Source organism: Hemicordylus capensis, chromosome 1, assembly GCF_027244095.1.
Source record: "Hemicordylus capensis ecotype Gifberg chromosome 1, rHemCap1.1.pri, whole genome shotgun sequence".
In the NCBI taxonomy this organism is placed as follows: Eukaryota; Metazoa; Chordata; class Lepidosauria; order Squamata; family Cordylidae; genus Hemicordylus; species Hemicordylus capensis.
In genome coordinates, this window is record NC_069657.1 from 46,671,401 (window position 1) to 46,689,615 (window position 18,215).

At 43.3% G+C, this 18,215-nt stretch overlaps 1 protein-coding gene across 10 annotated transcripts in view; it reads right to left on the reverse strand.

Annotated features, from left to right (window-relative positions):
• ADCK1 (aarF domain containing kinase 1) overlaps nt 1-18,215 on the reverse strand; it is a 198,593-nt gene that overhangs the window by 179,749 nt on the left and 629 nt on the right. Inside the window, exons 1-4 of one of the 10 annotated variants that reach the window (XM_053287360.1) lie at nt 16,776-16,947; nt 12,878-12,954; nt 12,225-12,315; nt 11,126-11,237 (exon numbers count right to left, since the gene is read on the reverse strand). The gene's annotated coding sequence lies outside the window, so the exon portion shown is untranslated. Of the gene's footprint in view, nt 1-11,125; nt 12,316-12,877; nt 12,955-15,950; nt 15,968-16,775; nt 16,948-18,121; nt 18,179-18,215 lie in introns of those variants that run through there. The other 9 variants (XM_053287358.1, XM_053287357.1, XM_053287355.1 and 6 more) reach the window with 9 other exon arrangements.

Genomic DNA, 18,215 nt, shown 5'->3' on the forward strand with positions numbered 1-18,215 from the left:
AGCTGGGATGCCACCACACACTCTATCACCTTGCCAAAAAAGGAACCGTTATAGACAGGTTTATAGTTATCCGGGATCAAGGGAAGGCTTTTAAAATAATGGTCTTACCATCACCTCCTTGAGGCACGATGGCATCCTGCTCTCCCTTAATGAAGCATTAATAATCACCTCCAAACATCTGCCTGTACCCTCCCTGGCAGCTTTTATTAGCCATGAAGGGCAAGGTTCAAGAGCACACGATGTCACCCGCACACTGTCCAGGATCTTGTCCACATCCTCAGGCTGTACCAACTGAAAAGAATCCAACACAATAGGACCAGATGGTACCACAGGCACTTCTGCCAGAACTGCCAAAACTCTGGAGTCAGCCTGGATGTGAGTGACTTTATCTGCTAAGTGACATGCAAACCGATCACAACAGGCTGTAGATGATTCCTCCCCCATTACCTGGAGGAATGTGTGGAGCAATGACTTTGCTACACGAAACAGCTCCACTGGTCTGCACTTAGCAGATGCAATGGAGGCAGAGAGAAAACATTTCTTCGCTGCCCCCACTGCCACGAGGCAGTCCCTAAAATGGGCTCTAGCCCGTGTGATTTGTCACGACTCTTCCTCCAGCATCGTTCCAGCCATTACCTGAGTTGTTTAATCGCCCTAAGCTCTGAGGAAAACCAAGGAGCAGAACAGGCTCCACCAAGCCAGAAAGGGCATTTAGAAGCAACCGTGTCAACAACTTGGGCTATCTTTCCATTCCAGAGATTCACCAGGGCCTCGACAGGGCACCAACTCTGGACACTGGAAACTCCCCGAGAGCCGTCTGGAAACCAAGTGGATCCTTAAGCCTCCGGGGGCGGGCAATTCTAATTGGTCTACCACCCCTGCAGAGGGCAGACGGAGCAGTCAAACTAAGCCCCACCAGATGATGGTCTGTCCGTAACAAGGGAATTATCTCAAACTCCCCCACCTCTAGATCATTTATTCCCTGGTCGGCAAAAAGATCCAGAATATGTCCTGCCATGTGGGTAGGGCCCGATACCAGCTGAGACAGGCCCATGGTTGCCATGGAATCCTGAGCTGCACCTACTTGGGGGGCCTCAGCGTGGACATTGAAATCTCCCAAGACAATAAGTTTGGGGGAACCCAAGACCACCTCCGAGACCACCCCCGCCAGCTCAGCTAAGGAGACTGAAGTGCAGCGGAGTGGTTGGTACACTAGCAGAATCCCCAGCCTATTTTGGAGGCCCACCTTATGGACAAACACTTGAAATTCTGAGATTGCCTGATTGGGCACCTGGAAATGGGAAAGATCTCTTGATAGATGACTGCAATGCCCCCTCCCCAACCCTCCAGGCGGGGCTGCTGCATGATCAGAAAACCTGAAGGACACAGCTGAGAGAGACCAACCCCACCCAGCTCATCCAGCCAGGACTCCGTCACACATACCAGGTCAGCATGCTCATCCACAACCAAATCATGAGTGAGAGATGTTTTAGCGTTGACCGACCTGACATTCAACAGCAGCACCCTAATCCTTGAGGAAGTGTCCTCAGAGCTCCCTGAGGTCACAGGGTTGGGAGAAGAGCTAGAAAAAGGAACAGGCCTCAATTGCCTGGACTGTTTCCCCCTGTAATGGCCTGCCCAACTCCCACCACCATACCTCCCTCTGCCCGCTACTTGTGATATTGCTGCCCCCAGACCATCCCCCCTTTTCTGCTCTCCCAGACACATCTCCTCAGCCCGACCAACCACAGCTCCTGTATTTGATAAAAACCAGGTCCAGGACTCATGCAGTCAAACTCTCGTGTTGACTTCTTGATGGAAAAGTGAAAGGAAGGTCTTCTGAGGCCCCAGGCAGCTCACCCCACGGCTGAGAGCCACAAGAATGAGAGCCCTTGGCCCAGCCTGCTCTTTGTAGCAGGAGCAGTCCCAAAGATGACACACCTGGAGCAAGGTGGGGCAGAGGCAAACACCAGAGTCAGTGCCCTGCCCAAGCTGTTTTCTCTTCCTTCAGTTCTCTCTTTCTTCCACATTCAATCCTTGGTGCCTCTGGCTTCTTCACTCTAGTTTCGTCAAAACTCCCTCTACGTCTCTCTCACACCTAGACCAAAACTGCTGTTTGTTATACTGACCACTCAGACATCCCTGGTTGCTGGTGGTGGGGAAATATGATGAGTTGATGTAAACTCTCAGGCCAGTTACTCCCATCATGTGAGGCATGAAATAGAGCAGGTGGCGAAATGACAGCCAGGTTAGCAGGGTCTGTATCATGCAGTTCTTTCAGTGGGTTAATTAACATATATAAATAATGTACAGAGTTCAGCTGTGCATCTGTGCATCTCTGAAACCAAGGAGGGGAGAAGCAACACAAAAATTCTCTCATCCTCACTGTAGATAGACCTGTGCAAAGCCATAAATGTTCTCTCAGAGAGGTAGGAAAGGGCTTTATACAAAAGGGGCTTGACATTCCTGCAAAGAACTTCCAATAATCCATGAAGGCACCCATAATCTGCTAGCATTCCTTATGTTGTGTGGGCCTGTTATAGCACCGCACTCTGAAAAAAGGACCTAGGTGGTGAGGATGAGGCTATGTAGATAGCAGATGCTTCATTCCCAATGGCTGCCATTGAGTTTGATGGAATAACGCAAATGGAACTGTAGCTCAGTGATAGATCACATGCTTTGAATGCAGGCAGTCCCAGGTTCAGTCCTTGACATCTCCAGGTAGGACTGGGAAAGATATTTCTCTGGCTGAAAAGCAGGAGTGCTGCTGCCCATCACTGTAGACAACACTGAACTAGATGGACCAATGTCCTCTTGACTCAATACAAGGCAGCTTCATATGCCCTAAAAAGGCTACAGCTTGGAACATGGATGAGAGAGGGTAATACCGCCTTATTCCATGTCAGGTTTAGCCACTACCCCAGTAGAATCCCGGAATGCATGCCTTTGGTTTGTCCCATTATTAAGAATGGTTGCCTTTCTTCTCTATGGGGAAATGTAAAGTGCTGCACTTGAAGACAATGTTGTGGTCTGCCCATCTTGACACAAAGTAGACCAGTGTTACTGAGGGCCCCACTGAAAGGAGCATTGTCCATCCATCCCTCCCTGAAGGCAGCTCTGGGGATGCAAGACAATGTAGCCTGAGCAGTCCTAGGTCCAGATGGTCTAGTACCTAAAAACAGTTCTCACATTTTAAATTTTTATTGGTTTTTACAATATCTTAACAGTAAAATAAGATACTTTACAATATCTTAACAATACCTTCCCGCTCACCAATCTGCGCGGTTCATATTAGCTCTACAAATCTACCATTGCTATAATAATTCAAAGCACATATAGTCCACATTGCAAACTCGATTTTACCCTACTCAACCAGCTGTTATTACTAAATTTCAAACCCTGCTGAAAGGTCCATATTTGAACCTAAAGACAGTTCTCAGTTACATTGTACTTGTCATTTCTCCAGTCTAAGTTAAGCTTTACATACTGGGTTTCCCACACTGAATTGTAAGCAATACATAGTTGAACTATTAGAAGATGTATGATGCGTGCTATGGTTCTCACGTATCCAAAACGGAAACGATTCCAATATGGAATCCAATATGAGTTATACCAACTCAGTATAAGCCAGCTTCAAATGTTCCACACTAACAGAGCTGAGATCTGGAGGAGACAAAGGCAGGGCTGACTGAAGTGGGGGCTAGTTGCCCAGGGCCTTGTACATACAGCGGGGCCCGCACTGACGGCAGCCCAGCAACAGAGACTCTTCTAGTTCCTGCAGGGCAAGAACAGCATTGATTCATCGGGTGGGGGGCGGGGACTATTTTTGCCTGGGTCCTGCACAATTGAGACCCAATCTTGGGCAAAGGTAAGGAACATAATGGAGATTTATAGAAGCTCTCCTGCTGTGTCCCCCCCCCCTTCCTGATTGCAATGAGACTGAAGCACAAAGGAAAAAGGTGGAAGGAGTAGTCAAAATCATGGGCTGGAGCTTTCTCCTCTCCCCAGCCCACCCCCTTCCAATACAATCCATGAAATTTTAAGCAGTGTTTAAAATTTAATGGATAGTGTTGGAAGGGGCTGAATGGGTTAAAATTAAAGAAATGTAATTATATCTTTTCCACTAATAGATGGAATTTAAATAAACACCATCTATTAGTGGACAGATATAAGTGCATTTCTTTAATTTTCAAAGCATTTACCACAAGGAACTCATGGCAGAGATGGAAACAACTCAAGTCTCCAATAGCCAGCGCTCCCCACCCCCTCCGTCCACTGAATAAATGAGTAGAGCACCACTTTACACCATGTTTTCTTCCGATCCTTTTTCATAGAAAAGACCTCCATCTGTTTTTCTCATATATTCAAGGTCCTATCAAGTATCAGCATTCCACAATAAACTCGAATATTTCCAACATCCCTGCCTCCCCACCCCCAATAATCAAGGATAAATGTGCTCGTTAGGAACAATACAAGCGTGATGACAAGGGAAAACATTTGCAGGTGCAAAGGATGAAGCTTCCTGTACAGCTGGCTTCTAACTAGGGCCTCCCTCCCATCAAAAAGAAGAATGACAAACATCACAATTTTCAGGAAGATAGGATTGATTTCTTTGCTAAAGCTGTGCTCAAATAATTATGATGATGATAAACAGATTTTGAAAAAGTTTAAATATATTTTCTAGGAAAAAGAAGAAAGCGGACAGAGGCTCTTACAGAACTGTTAGCAGAGACACACCAATTCTTGAGTCCCAGTAACTCTGCTTCCCACTTCCCTGAAAGATAAGAAGTTTCAGGGACAAACTCATACCAGCCAACATCTCCCTATTCTCCCATTCACCTGAACGGGAAAATAGGGACGTTGGCAGGTGTGCAACCTTGCAGGGCTGCACAACTTTGGCCCTCCTGTAGATGTTGGCCCACAACTCCCATAATCCCTGACTACTGGCCTATGTGACTGGGGATGATGAGAGTGGTAGTCCAAAAACAGCTGGGGGGACAGAGTTGTGTGCAGCCCTAAGTGAGGACAGAGTACTTATGGGGATTTTGTAGTATTGGTTTGGTTTATTCTCAAATATAGATGTTGAGCAGGGGAGAATACAGGCACCTGGAAAAGCAGTAGCATGTATAGTATTTGCAGCCTCTCAAGGCTCCTTGTGATCAACTCGCTGCAGAAACTCAGTCCTTCTCTTTCATGGCTACAAACTATATAATTGTTTCTTCAGCCCCCAGAGAGGTGGTGTCCCATAACTAGCAGCCACTAATATTTTAACCACCTAAAGATTTTTTTGTTAGGCGGTATAAAAATGTAATAATAAATCTATATATCTATTTCCAAAAACCTGGAAATATTGTGGGCAAGAGGAAGGTGGCAGACTAAGGGTAACCCACTGATACACCAGTTTCACAAAAAGCTGTAGGAAGAAAACCTTAAGGGAGAAAAAACACCATAAAAACCCCTCCAAACTGCCCCAATGTAACTCAGTAGAGTGAAATGCTGGTGGATTCAGAGCGCCGTTAACAGATGGCCAGAGCTGATGGGACTCATTGGTGAGGAGAGGGGAAGGAGGAGAAAGAGTGGGAAATTTCTCAGCTTGAAGAATATTCCCTGAAGATAGTCACAACACCTTCTGCTTCTGAGGAGGAAAGGTGCCTAAAATTTTCTGCCATGCTTAGGCAACATATGCACATTAGGGATATTCTACAACTTTTTGTTGTAGGTCCATACTTGTAATAAACAATATGGTTGGGTCTTCCATGCTGTTTTGTCCTGATTTTCATGCAAAGCTTTAAGCTGACCCTACTGTCATTTACATCAGGTGGCTATGTTATATCAGGACTTAACAACAAGAATATGCTTATAATAGGGATGAGCAGCTTTCCAACACTGGGTCTCTTGCACCTGTCCTTTAGCAGTTGTGTAGATGCAGCTTACAACATCTCAATACTGCAGCAGCTTGAAAACAGCACAATTCTTGCATTGTTGTCTCATTCAAGGCCAAGCATAACAGGAGTCCTAATGCTGACAAACTGGCCATCCGTCTCTTAGAACATACTTTGGTTGTCCGCATTGCATTACAGTTGTATGTAGTCTCTCCTTACAGCCTTCACAAGGCTCCACCTTATTTGTGCACATTTTAACTATAATGGATCTATCATAATTAGTTTGACCAAATATCTTGATCAATCTAGTTTACCCTTTGAATTGTTCTTTCCATCAATACATACACTATGGCTAACATACTGAAGAAAATTAGTCAAAGTAGTCCCATTGAAATTAAAAGGACAAGCTAAGACATTGTTAACTTGTCCTTTTAATTTCAATGGGACTACTTTGACTGGTTTTCCTCATTATATCAGCCTATGGTATTGTTGATTTTACAGTCTGGAAATGTTATGGTCTTAATAGTTTTCTCCATTGGTTTTTCACATGCAGTAAACGATAATTCCAGTTCCCTGCAATCTGAATTGAGCAGATATTAAGCCATGACTTGCCTCAACTCCCAACCTCCTTTAATCACTGGATCATAAGCCTTGACTAAAAGAAAAGTGTATGTGCTTATATCTACTTCCTATCAGCATCTTTTCCCTTGATTCAAAATGATCTGCTTCATGTGACTCTTAACCAAATAGCCTAAATCTTCATCTGTAGCAGACAAAGAAAAACCCTAAGGTTTTATAATATAATGATGTTGTGTGCCCCAGAACACTAGGTAATTATGTAACCAAAGCTAAACCTTTCTATAATTAGAGCATGCACTTAGATGGAATAATTGGAGCTGCTTTGTGTGCGATTTTGCTGCTAGGTCTTAAGAAAGAACTCAGTTTATTATAAAAAAATTCTGTTTCACTATCACTGGTGAATTTAAACATCCAGAGATTATCCCAACTGCTACAGAAGATGTAAAATGCTTTTATCTGCTTGTTAAGCAAATAACCAATCACTTCTATAAGCCCAGGGCTGGCTTGCTCATTCCTCAAAAGAAAAGATCAGTTGATACAAACCCCTATGATAAAGCTTTCCCGAAATTGTAAATTTAAGGTACAAGTGGTTTTTTAAAATTTATTTGTACATTGATCTCACTTTTCCTCCAAGAAGCCCAAAGCGGTGTAGATAGTTATGTGTATCCTCACAATAACCCTGTGAAGCAGGTTACGGCTGAGAGATAAGTGACTGGCCTAGAGCCACCCAGTGAATTTAATGGTTAAATGGGGATTTGAACTCAGGTCTTTCAGTCCTAGTCCAGCATTCTAACCACTACAACATGCTGGCTCTCAATTGCATATTTGAATAAATACTCCCTGAACATAAAACTAGCATGTCAGTGTTGAGGTTCAAACTAGCCTTCTCGCTGATGCCCCAGTTTTCTATGTGAAGAGATGTTTCACACGAGGAAGCAGTCAGACATGATGCAACCTTACCTGCAACTTGAGGTGGTACAATCTAGGCAAGGCATTACCATTTTGGTTCTGCTAACTGTATCAACTGACACCCAGTTGGGTTGTCTGAGGGAAACTGTGGGTAGTGTCTTCCTTTTTTTTACCCCCTAGGGAAAAACAAAACTGAACATAAGAACAGCCCTGCTGGATCAGGCCCAAGGCCCATCTAGTCCAGCATCCTGTTTCGCACAGTGGCCCACCAGATGCCGCTGGAAGCCGCAGACGGGAGTTGAGGGCGTGCCCTCTCTCCTGCCATTACTCCCCTGCAACTGGTACTCAGAGGCACCCTGCCCTTGAGGCTGGAGGTGGCCCACAGCCCTCCGACTAGTAGCCATTGATAGACCTCTCCTCCATGAAGTCATCCAAAACCCCTCTTAATGAGACACACTTGTAGAAATAAAGGAATGTTTCACCAGATGTGGTCACAATGTTCTACATGGGGGTTCCCAACCTGTGGTACTCCAGATGTGGATACAAATGTGGGATATAAATGTATAAATAAATTAAAAATTCCCTGTTTGTGCCCTAAATATATGATTTAAGCAAAGCTTTATCATAGTAGTCTTTCTTTTGAAGAATGAGCAAGCAAGCACTAGGCTTACTCCCATCATCCCCAGCTACAATTTATTGTGGCTTGGGATTATGTTGCTGAACTACAACAACCATATGGAGTAAGACAGGCTGGGAAACCCTGCTATACGGTGAACGTATTTTAGACTAAGATCTTTGCCATTATTTTCTGGATTCACAGTCATCACTAATCAACTCAGCTGGCACAACCTTGGCAATCTCTTTTATAAAGGTTTTCCAGTTTAACCTGCTGGCTGCCCTGGCTTCAAAACAGTAGTTCTTGCCCCAACAAGCACAAACATCACATATGTTTTACTGTGAAGAAAGCAATTGCTCAAGTTTCATGGGCATCTATCAGATCATGCTCATAAGTTAACATCCCTACACAGTGCATCTTTCCCAAGTGAATCCCCTTCTTTTCTGTACCATTTCAAGCTGTTCAATGTTTCACTAGGTCTTTTTGTCTTTTTTCCTTTCTCTTCCCTTCACTTACCCTCTCCGTTGCTTAATGAAGCTCTGGTTACAACCTACAAGTCTTGACTGATTTATTCGATCAAAGTTATTTAAACTATTCCTGTGCCGCCCAAAACTTGCATCTCTGGGTGGTTTACAATTAAAATCATTTACAATACCAAATCAATTAACAATTAAAATCATTTAAAATATTAAAAACATTTAAAACCCAGTATTAAAATTTTTAAAACTATAAATCTATAAATCCAAAATATTTGTAGAATTCAGTGTTGCATGATTCATCCTGTCTGATGTTTCTAGCCATGGAATTTTAGATTGTGATGTGCAGTCAACTTATATCAGAACAAGTCCCTGAATATATATTTCATTTCAAGTTTTATTTGGTTTGAAAATATCTAATACTATATAGAATATATCAACACAAAACAAAGTAATACAGGGAAAAGATGAATTTTAACAGCATTCTGTTGAGCATTCCAAAATATTTTGGAACACTTCTATTCTTCTTCAGATTGGTTAAACTAACATAAGCCTTGTCAGAGACAGATATACCAAGTTAGCTAATATAAAATAGCAAAATCCCTCAACTTAATGAACCACTTCTTTAACCTTGGGGTTTTAGTACATTTCCAATATTTAGCATGTTATTCTGGTTGCTAAAATACTTTTAAAAACCAGTAACTAGTTTTAGGAGCTAATACCAAATTCATTTTTAAGGTGTTATTAATCATACATCAGATCTGCATCCAGTAATTATTTGCTTTGATGCATGTCTCTCAAAAGTGAATAAAATCTCCTGTACTGTATCTATGCTGCTTTTCCAGCATTGATCCATATTATGACAGACCTTGGAGGACATATAGATACGACTAAGACTGCATTTTAAAAGCAATTCTCTTTTGGTATTGAGATAACCATATAAGTATCTGAGTTGTTCCAGAGAGAACTCCATAGATCCATTGGTAGTTTGGTGTGTAAGCTTTCCTATTTGAAATGTATGCAGGACCTGTGTCTTTTCCAATTTGAAACAAGATCTTATATATTTGCAATAATTATATTTTGGGCTTATTACAGGTTCAAATCAAGCAGCCTTAAGTTTCCCACCTATTCTCCTCCGCCAATAAGATAAATAATGTCAAATCTCTGAAAGTATTGAAGCAATGGGGGTCTAGCCATTGAAATTCCTTCTTGAATATGAGCATGAGCCTTTATTTGCCTTGTTCAATCCAGTGTTTATATCAGTCTGTGTGCCATAGGGTACCCAGCTCTAGAAAAGGTCCACACCAGCATGTTCATTAAAATCAGGATCAAAAGAAACAGAAATTCTAGGATATTAGGATAAATATTTTTCTGTACTTGTCCCAGTTTTCCATACACTTGGTATGATATAGCTACTTGGATCCATGTCTATAGATTTTCAGCTGATGAAGTGATTGTAGTCCACAAAAACTTGTGCTACAGTAAATTTGTTAGTCTTTAAGGTGCTACATGACTCCTTGTTTTTATATTTATACCATGCTACAAAATTGAGCCCATAGTCAATGGCAGTGAGAATCCTCACAGTAAAGGCACTGATGGAATTGTCCCCCTTTCTTACAAATGTCAGGGATGGTTCCCTCTATTTAAAGTTTGGGCAAGCCTTCCGCACACAACACCCAATCACCTCCAACCAATCTGGAAGCAGAACAGATGTCTAGGTCAGGACTCCTGGCTACTTCTGCTGCCATGCAGTTCTTCCCACAATAAGCAAACAGGAAAGTGACTCTCTAAAAAAAGCAATGAAAGCCCATTTAAAAAACAAAACAGTGGAAGCAAGGGGCCAATAATTCAGGTTTTAAATTATTGCAGTTTGTTACCTACAATTGCACCCAGAGCTGGGACTAGGGGCATACAGGCAAAGTAGCTGCCTAGGGTGCAGCACATATAGGGGCACAATGAATGACAATTTTAACTGTTAAGTGTTATACTTCGTAAGCATATTTTAAATACTAGAACATTCCTCTATCCGTGGCATACACTGTGTGATGCGTCAAATTGCAGGCATTAAAATGAAGAATCCAAAGCCTTTCAGTGGACAGTAAAGATAAAGTGTGCCATCGAGTCGGTGTTGACTCCTGGTGACCACAGAGCCCTGTGGTTGTCTTTGGTAGAATACAGGAGGCGGTTACAATTGCCAGCTCCCACGCAGTATGAGGTGATGCCTTTCAGATCTTCCTATATCGATGCTGCCCGATATAGGTATCTCCTAGGGATTCAAACCAGCAACCTCTGGCTTGCTAGTCAAGTTATTTCCCCACTGCACTATTAGGTGACTGCACAGATATTTGGTGACTTACCTTGTCGGGGAGGGAAGGGTTACCCAAACTATTACAAAAGGTGGATGGCCAATTTACCCTGGAGGAAAATTCCTTCCTGACCCCTAAAGTGGCAGTCAGTGCTACCCTGGGCATGTGAGCAAAGTTGTTATTATAAACAAGCACTCCCTCAGCTTACCTACTCACTGTAATGGCTGACTGGTGTCCAGCAGGCTGTATTGCTGTCCTTCATGGGAAATAACCATGCAGAGAAAGTAAGGGTGTGCATTCATTTTCTGAATGAATGGAATGCACTTCCTTTCTGTGTATGTTATTAGCAATGCTTACATTCATTCCCTTGCCACAGATTTCCTCTCTAGTAGTTGCTCATCTGGTTGGCTCTAGATTTGCAGATGTGTCCAAAGTCACATGTCTTGTTTAGATCCATCTGAAAGAATAACTAGAGAGACGTTTAGCATTGTTTAAACATCATGAGAAGGAACAATCCCTTCTGAATGGCAAAAGCAGCAGCATTCAAAACCACTGCATAAATCTCAGGGCTTCCTTCCTTCTCACTCACATGCCTTGTGCTGTTACTTCTGGATGAGATAAAGCAACAAAATTCCTGTGATGCCAATATTCCTGAAGATAAATCTACTGCTTTGCCTCATAAGAAAGATGGATTAGTTTTATATATCATGCACTGTTTTAAAAGATGGAATTTTCCTTTCAGCAACTTATCTGATGAAGAGTAACTACTTATAGTGATAACATCTTTAGAGAATGGATGGACAACTCATTGTGTCTTTTAAAAATTCCCTTTCAATCTGAAAAAAAAGACACCAAAATGATCAAATAGATGTTTAACCATCATAGCTGTTTGAATGATTGGTTTAATTGTTGAAATAAACCAGGTACAGTCATCCCTTGTCAATCGCGGTTTTCCCAGTTGAAGAGCTGAGTATCCACGACTGGGAAATTGTGACCACCCTTGCCAACTGCGACCAGAATATCTGCTGTTTGGCAAGTTTTTTTATGCTGGTCTATGACCGTAATAAAGATTGATCGATTGGAGAGTTGTTGTTTTTAACCATATTGTGGGAGGGGGATCCGGGGTCAGGGGGTCATTTTTGCCAGTTTGGGGGGACATTTCAGGGGGCCAGGGGAACATTCTATCTATTTTTCACTGTTTTGTGGTCTTTTTGTGAACACAATTCCCCCAACACCGTTTGCCATTGATTTCAATGGCTCTCCAACCGGAATTCACCAGCCGCAAGATTTTCCAGGAACAGAACCTTCGCGGTGGCGAGGGACAGCTGTAGTCACTTTCATTAGTAATAAAGCCAAAGGACTTACTTCTTAAGGGTCTGTTTTCACATAAATCATGTTGGTGATGTTTCACATTTCCTTCTTCCTAAAGCAAAGCAACAATTCTGGTATTCCTTACCTCACGGTAGACTTTTTGTTATGAGTTTGTTGCTTACTTGATCATGTAGAAAATCATGAACTGCTTTATGCTTTTCAAGCCAAACCATTTCCTGCAAATAAAGATTGCCCCCATAAGAACATCCCCACTGGGTCACACCCAAGGCCTATCTAGTCCAGAATCCTGTTTCACACAGTGGCCTCTGAGAAGCCCACAGGTAGGGGGTGAGGGCTTGCCCCCTCTCCTGCCATTGCTCCCCTGCAACTGCTATTTAGCGGCATCTTGCCTCTGGGGCTGGAGGTGGCCTATAGCCACCAAACTAGTAGCCATTGAACCACTAGTAGACCCCCATCCAGTTCTCTGCACAAGTCTGTTCCCATGCAAGACAAAGGTGTATGTAGTACGCTCCCTGCTAAATGAACAAAGAGACACCTTCTAAAGTGGTGATTCTCTTATATTTAGGAGGGGGAGAGCAACTGGTCCTAACAAACCCCAGCACAGCATCTCTCCAGTGGTTGTTGCTAATGTCCACCTAATGTTTCTGTTTAGATTGTAAGCCCTTTGGCGATAGGCGACCATTTTATTTATGTATTATTCATTTTTCTGTGTAAAACCGCTTTGGGAACTTTGGTTGAAGTTGGTTGAATATTCGCCATCATCATATGTTTACTTACCTTGAAGAAGTATCTTTTTTTCCTCTTGAGAATAGATAAATTGTTGCTCCCTGTAAAATGGAAAATTACCTTTCATTCTGCAAAACAGTAATCAAAATGGTCAGATCAACATTTAGGGATAAACCATGTGTACTGGGATATCTATGTCAAAACAACAAGAAACAATAAGATCCCCACTATATAATAAAAAATATATAACAACCACTTTTGATATAGTTGTATTTTATGTTAACATAAGAAGTTATATAAATCTAAAGACACACTCAACTTCTAGTAGAACTGAGATTCAACCTGAAATAATACTAATTGAAAATATACTTATGAAGAGAATACAATCCATAGTATAAAAATTAATTCAATATGTATCATACAAAACCACTATATCATACAAAACCCCAACAGTGACCTGGTAAAACTGTATGAATAGTCATATTTTTCATCAACTAAGGGACAAATATTTCCAGGGGTTAAGAAAAAAGCATTTCCCCCCACATATTGAGTGTGCTGCAAAAATTACAGATGGAAATTTATCTATATATTTAATTCTCTTACGGCCGACTGCATTGGGAACTGCATGGGGATGTGGAGATGCTTCTGGATGGCGAACGGCAGCGAGGGAGGCAGGTGGGAGAGAGCAGTTAGCAAGGCATCGGCAGAGTTGAGGAAAAGGAGGAAGGAGGAAAACTATAGGAAAAAGGAGGAAACTGGACCCCTGTGAGGTAAAGGAACCCAAGGAGCTTGCCTGAAGGCGCAGAGACAACGTACACCCAGTCTCAAGGAGTGGGAGGAAATTCGGTGGTTGGGGGCAGCTGGGAGGGGACGGCTGGGGCTGGTAGCGATGACATGAGGGACTGCAAAACAAAGACTGAGGGACCGCAAAAAGGCAAGCAGCTCTGCCACGAAGTTCACCTGCTTTGCAGCAATGGGAAATGGGATGCCTGGCAGAAGGGGGCGGCGGGGAGAGGGGACTGGGGCAGAAGGGGGCGGCGGGGGTGTACTTTCACACAGATGCTCTGTGCGGGTTCAGCTAGTTATTAGTATTTATTACTTATTACATTTATAGACTACCCCATCCAAAGGCTCTGGGCAATGCACAACAAATTTAAAAAGACATAAAACAAACACCATCTAAAACATACTACTTAAAACAATATAAAAACAGTTTTAAAACAATTCAAAATCATTTAAAACCAATTAAAATACCCCAAAACCCTATTCCAGGTTTCCACCAGGGCACTGACAGAATCACTGGCAGGACCAAAACTAAAACCCTCCAAGGCCTTTTGGAATCTTATTGTATCTAGCAGACGTCTCGGGTGGACCATCTTAATAGGACCTCCACCCCTGCAGAGCTGGGTTGTGGCTGTGAAACCAACCTTAACCAGGTAGTGGTCCATCCATGACAATGGGGAAACCACAGGATCCCCCACCCATGGAACTCCCCCTTGATCTGAACAAAAGATCAAACTGAGTGTGTGGCTGGCAACTTGAGTTGGTCCTGAAACTAGCTGGGATAGACCCATAGTTGTCATGGCCATTATGAACTCCTGAGCTGCACCAGACATATCAGCCTCACAGTGGATATTGAAGCCCCCCAGCACTAAAAATCTAGGTGACTCCAATTCCGAGACCAGCTCCATCAGCTCAGTTAGGAAGTCAGTAGTTGGGCAGCGGGGTGGATGGATCACCAACAGAATCCCCAATCTATCCCTACTTGCTAGCCAAAGAAACACACACTCAGTATAAGTCAACTGTCACAAGGGGCCCTGGTAAGAGAAATTGCCTTGAGCCATTTTGGAGGAGCACTATGCAATATATAAATCTAAATAAATAAATAAATGTTTACGGTCCATAAGAATATAAATAATATATATATCAGGGGCGTAGCAAGGTTAGAGTGGGCCCAGAGACAAGATTTTAAAATGCACTCCCTCACTGAAGCTCAGCTCATGAAGTAAAGAAATCTTAAATGAGGCTGAATAGTGGTAACAAAAAGCACACTAAAATTTTATATATATACACACACACACACACACACATATATATATATATATATATATATATATACATACACACACATACACACACACATACACACACCACAACAGAACATCATCCTAATTTTTTTTTTAAGATTTTGTAAATTGTGGACGATGCAAGTCATTTAATGGTACTAGAAAAAGACATGCTATTCTTGTAGCTCCAGGTCTTAACACTCACATCAATTTCAGAGGATGAATACAACAGTGGTAAAACTGTCGCCCTGTAACCAGAAGGTTACAAGTTCGATCCTGACCAGGGGCTCAAGGTTGACTCAGCCTTCCATCCTTCCGAGGTCGGTAAAATGAGTACCCAGAATGTTGGGGGGCAATATGCTAAAATCATTGTAAACCGCTTAGAGAGTTCCGGCTATAGAGCGGTATATAAATGTAAGTGCTATATAAATGTAAGTGCTAACTGAAAGAAGCCCGGGCAGGTGCGCTGCTGGGGGAATCAGTCATGTGACTTGCCTCTGGGGGGGGGGCCCAAGGCAGTGGGCCCCAGACAACTGTCTCCCCTTGCCCTATTATAGTTACACCCCTGAGAGAGATTTATTTATTCTATTCTTATGGACCACAGCTACTCCACCACCCCACCCACTTCCCCCAGCTGCTCCACAACAGAGTAGCCTGGTGGGAGAAGCTGGGCCCAAACTGGGCCACAGTTCTCCCCCATCCAGGTCTCAGTTATAAAAAACAGGTCAGCTCCGTCATCAATGATCAAGTCATGGATGATTTTGGTCTTATTCTGAACCAACTTGGCATTGCAGAGGAGCAAGGCTAGGCTCTGTGGGTAGTTGGAACTGCTCCCTGAGGCCAGAGAGCTGATAGGGCAGCTGGAAGTGGAAACAGTTACAAAATTACTAGTTCCTCTTCCCCTGTAACAGCCAGCTATTCTGCCCATGCCAATTCATCTATTCCCCACCACAACAGTAATAGCTGCCCCAGGTGCACCCCCATAATCACCCTGCCTAAGAGAAACCAAATACACTATAAGAAAAGGACTAACACAACCCAATAAAAGTGAAACTTACAAAGCTTCAACCCAGACCTCCAACCCTAACTTAGTAGAGCCCCACCACCCTCTGGCAGTCAGTCTCTGATGCTCCTTCCGTCCTTATAAGCACCCCAAAATCAGAGTCACTCCTCTCACAGGTGGCTCCAAGCTGGGGCAGATGAAATTAGTGCCCACAAGTGTTGTCAGCCACTCAAAAAGGGAACAAAGAAACAGAGCAGCAAACCAACAACTAGTCAGGATTGATCTCCTAGCTATCCAAGCTATTATTATTATTATTATTTCTTGTTTACACAGTCAGACAGGTGTTATTGACTGGTTTGTTTTATCCAGACATCGAGTCCTTCCCAAGGACCTGGGATGGCTGAATTTTATTGTCAGTTGTTATAGATATCATCACAGAATATAGGCTGTTCCCAGTAAAGGAACAATTATTATTATTATTATTATATTTATATCCCGCTCTTACTCCAAGGAGCCCAGAGTGGTTACTACATACTTGAGTTTCTCTTTCACAACAACCCTGTGAAGTAGGTTAGGCTGAGAGAGAAGTGACTGGCCTAGAGTCACCCAGCTAGTTTCATGGCTGAATGGGTAGCTAGAAGGGGAGACTGTGATATCTCTCCAGGCAGAGGCCAGGGAGACAAACTGACAAAATCCAATCTCCTGTATCTTCTCCTCCCATCTACTCCATAGCCAGACATATGTTGTTTGAAGATAAACCACCATATTATTTTATCTAAATTGTTTTGGTCCATGGAATTCAGTCTATTAGCAAGTTCAATTAGAATAATTATCCCTTCCCCCCCCCCCCCGAAACAGTGCAACAAGTGTTATTCCTTACCTTGCATCATTTTTGTTGGGTTTTTTTCAAACTTGGCAGAATCTATTTTTTAATAGCTTTTCCAGAGTATTCTCAAAATGAAGGTTCTCTTATTATTGTCCATTTGTTTATTTCCAGGATGAAGATACTTCTCCAGCCAGGCGCGGCTCGTGAACTCTCCTCTTGGGGCGGGCGGCAGGCAGCTTCTTTAAGGTAAACATGGCCGGTGCTCCGTGCTGCCCAGCAGCCCCCACTGCGGGGAATCGCCTCCGCCACTCACCTGGCCGCTGGCGGGGGCTTGCCTCTGCATGAGCCAGGTGAGTGGTGGAGGCGATTCCCCACCACGGCGGCTGCTGGGTGGCACGGAGCACCAGCTCCATTTATCTTAAAGAAGCTGCCTGCCGCCACCCCCCCAGGTGTGTTCACGAGCCGCGCCTGCTCCAGGCAAAGTTATATTTCCCTCCTCCATCATCTCTAGAATTAAGCCTTGGCAAAGCCTACCAAGTTTTGAAAGAGGACGACCAGCAGCAAGGTGGATGGACTCGATTACGACAGCAATGAATGGACCACTGAGAGACCTTAAAGGCCAAGTTGAAGACAGATCATCCTGGAGAGAATCTATCTATGTGGTCGCTAAGAGTCGACACCGACTTGACGGCACTTAATCAATCAAAGCTTACTTACACAGCCAAAGAAAGGAAGGAAACAAAAGACTTTGGCATTTAGAGAGGCTGAGATATTTGCCTTATTTGCTGGATTATTTGATTTCAAACCACTTCCAGCCATTATAATCTCCTGTTCTAGAACAGAAAGATACTTCTTATCTGGCAGCCTTAACACTCATTTGTATGTTTAAAAGAAGCACAACTGCTTTGCCATGATTATTCCGTCTGTTTGGGGGATAGGGAGAACCAAGCTGCCCCCTGTGAGATGCTGCTGCTTCTCCTGCATCCTCCACACCTTGATGGCTAAAACTTGGCAACGGAACTCTAACCATCACCAAGGAGACAATAAGTGCGTCATAGTAGAGAAACCACAGGCGATGTCATAATTGCCATCTGCAGAAGTGGGGGTGGGGGGCAAAGTGTCATCCTTCAACACTAGAGAGAAATGTAGCTGGTGGGCCCCTATCCACACTACAAACATATACGTGTTTCGCCAGTCCTGTCCTGGGAGTTCTAGTTTGAAGAGCGCTTATAATCATCAGGGTATGCTCTTTAGCGTTAGCGCTGCTGCTACTGCAACACCACCACTTTCGTTAGTAGGATGCCACGTGCATGTCCACTGGTCTCGCTTTCAAGTTTCCTCTTTTCTCTTTGAGGTGGTGGTAGGAAAATAGCGTGTGGAAGAAGAGCCCCAAATCTCACCCCGTGTGAAAGGCAGACCACCACTAATCCCCTCACATCGCTTCCAAACGCTCTCTCTCGCTAACGAACTCTCAAGAGAGCCGCGCTTACAGCG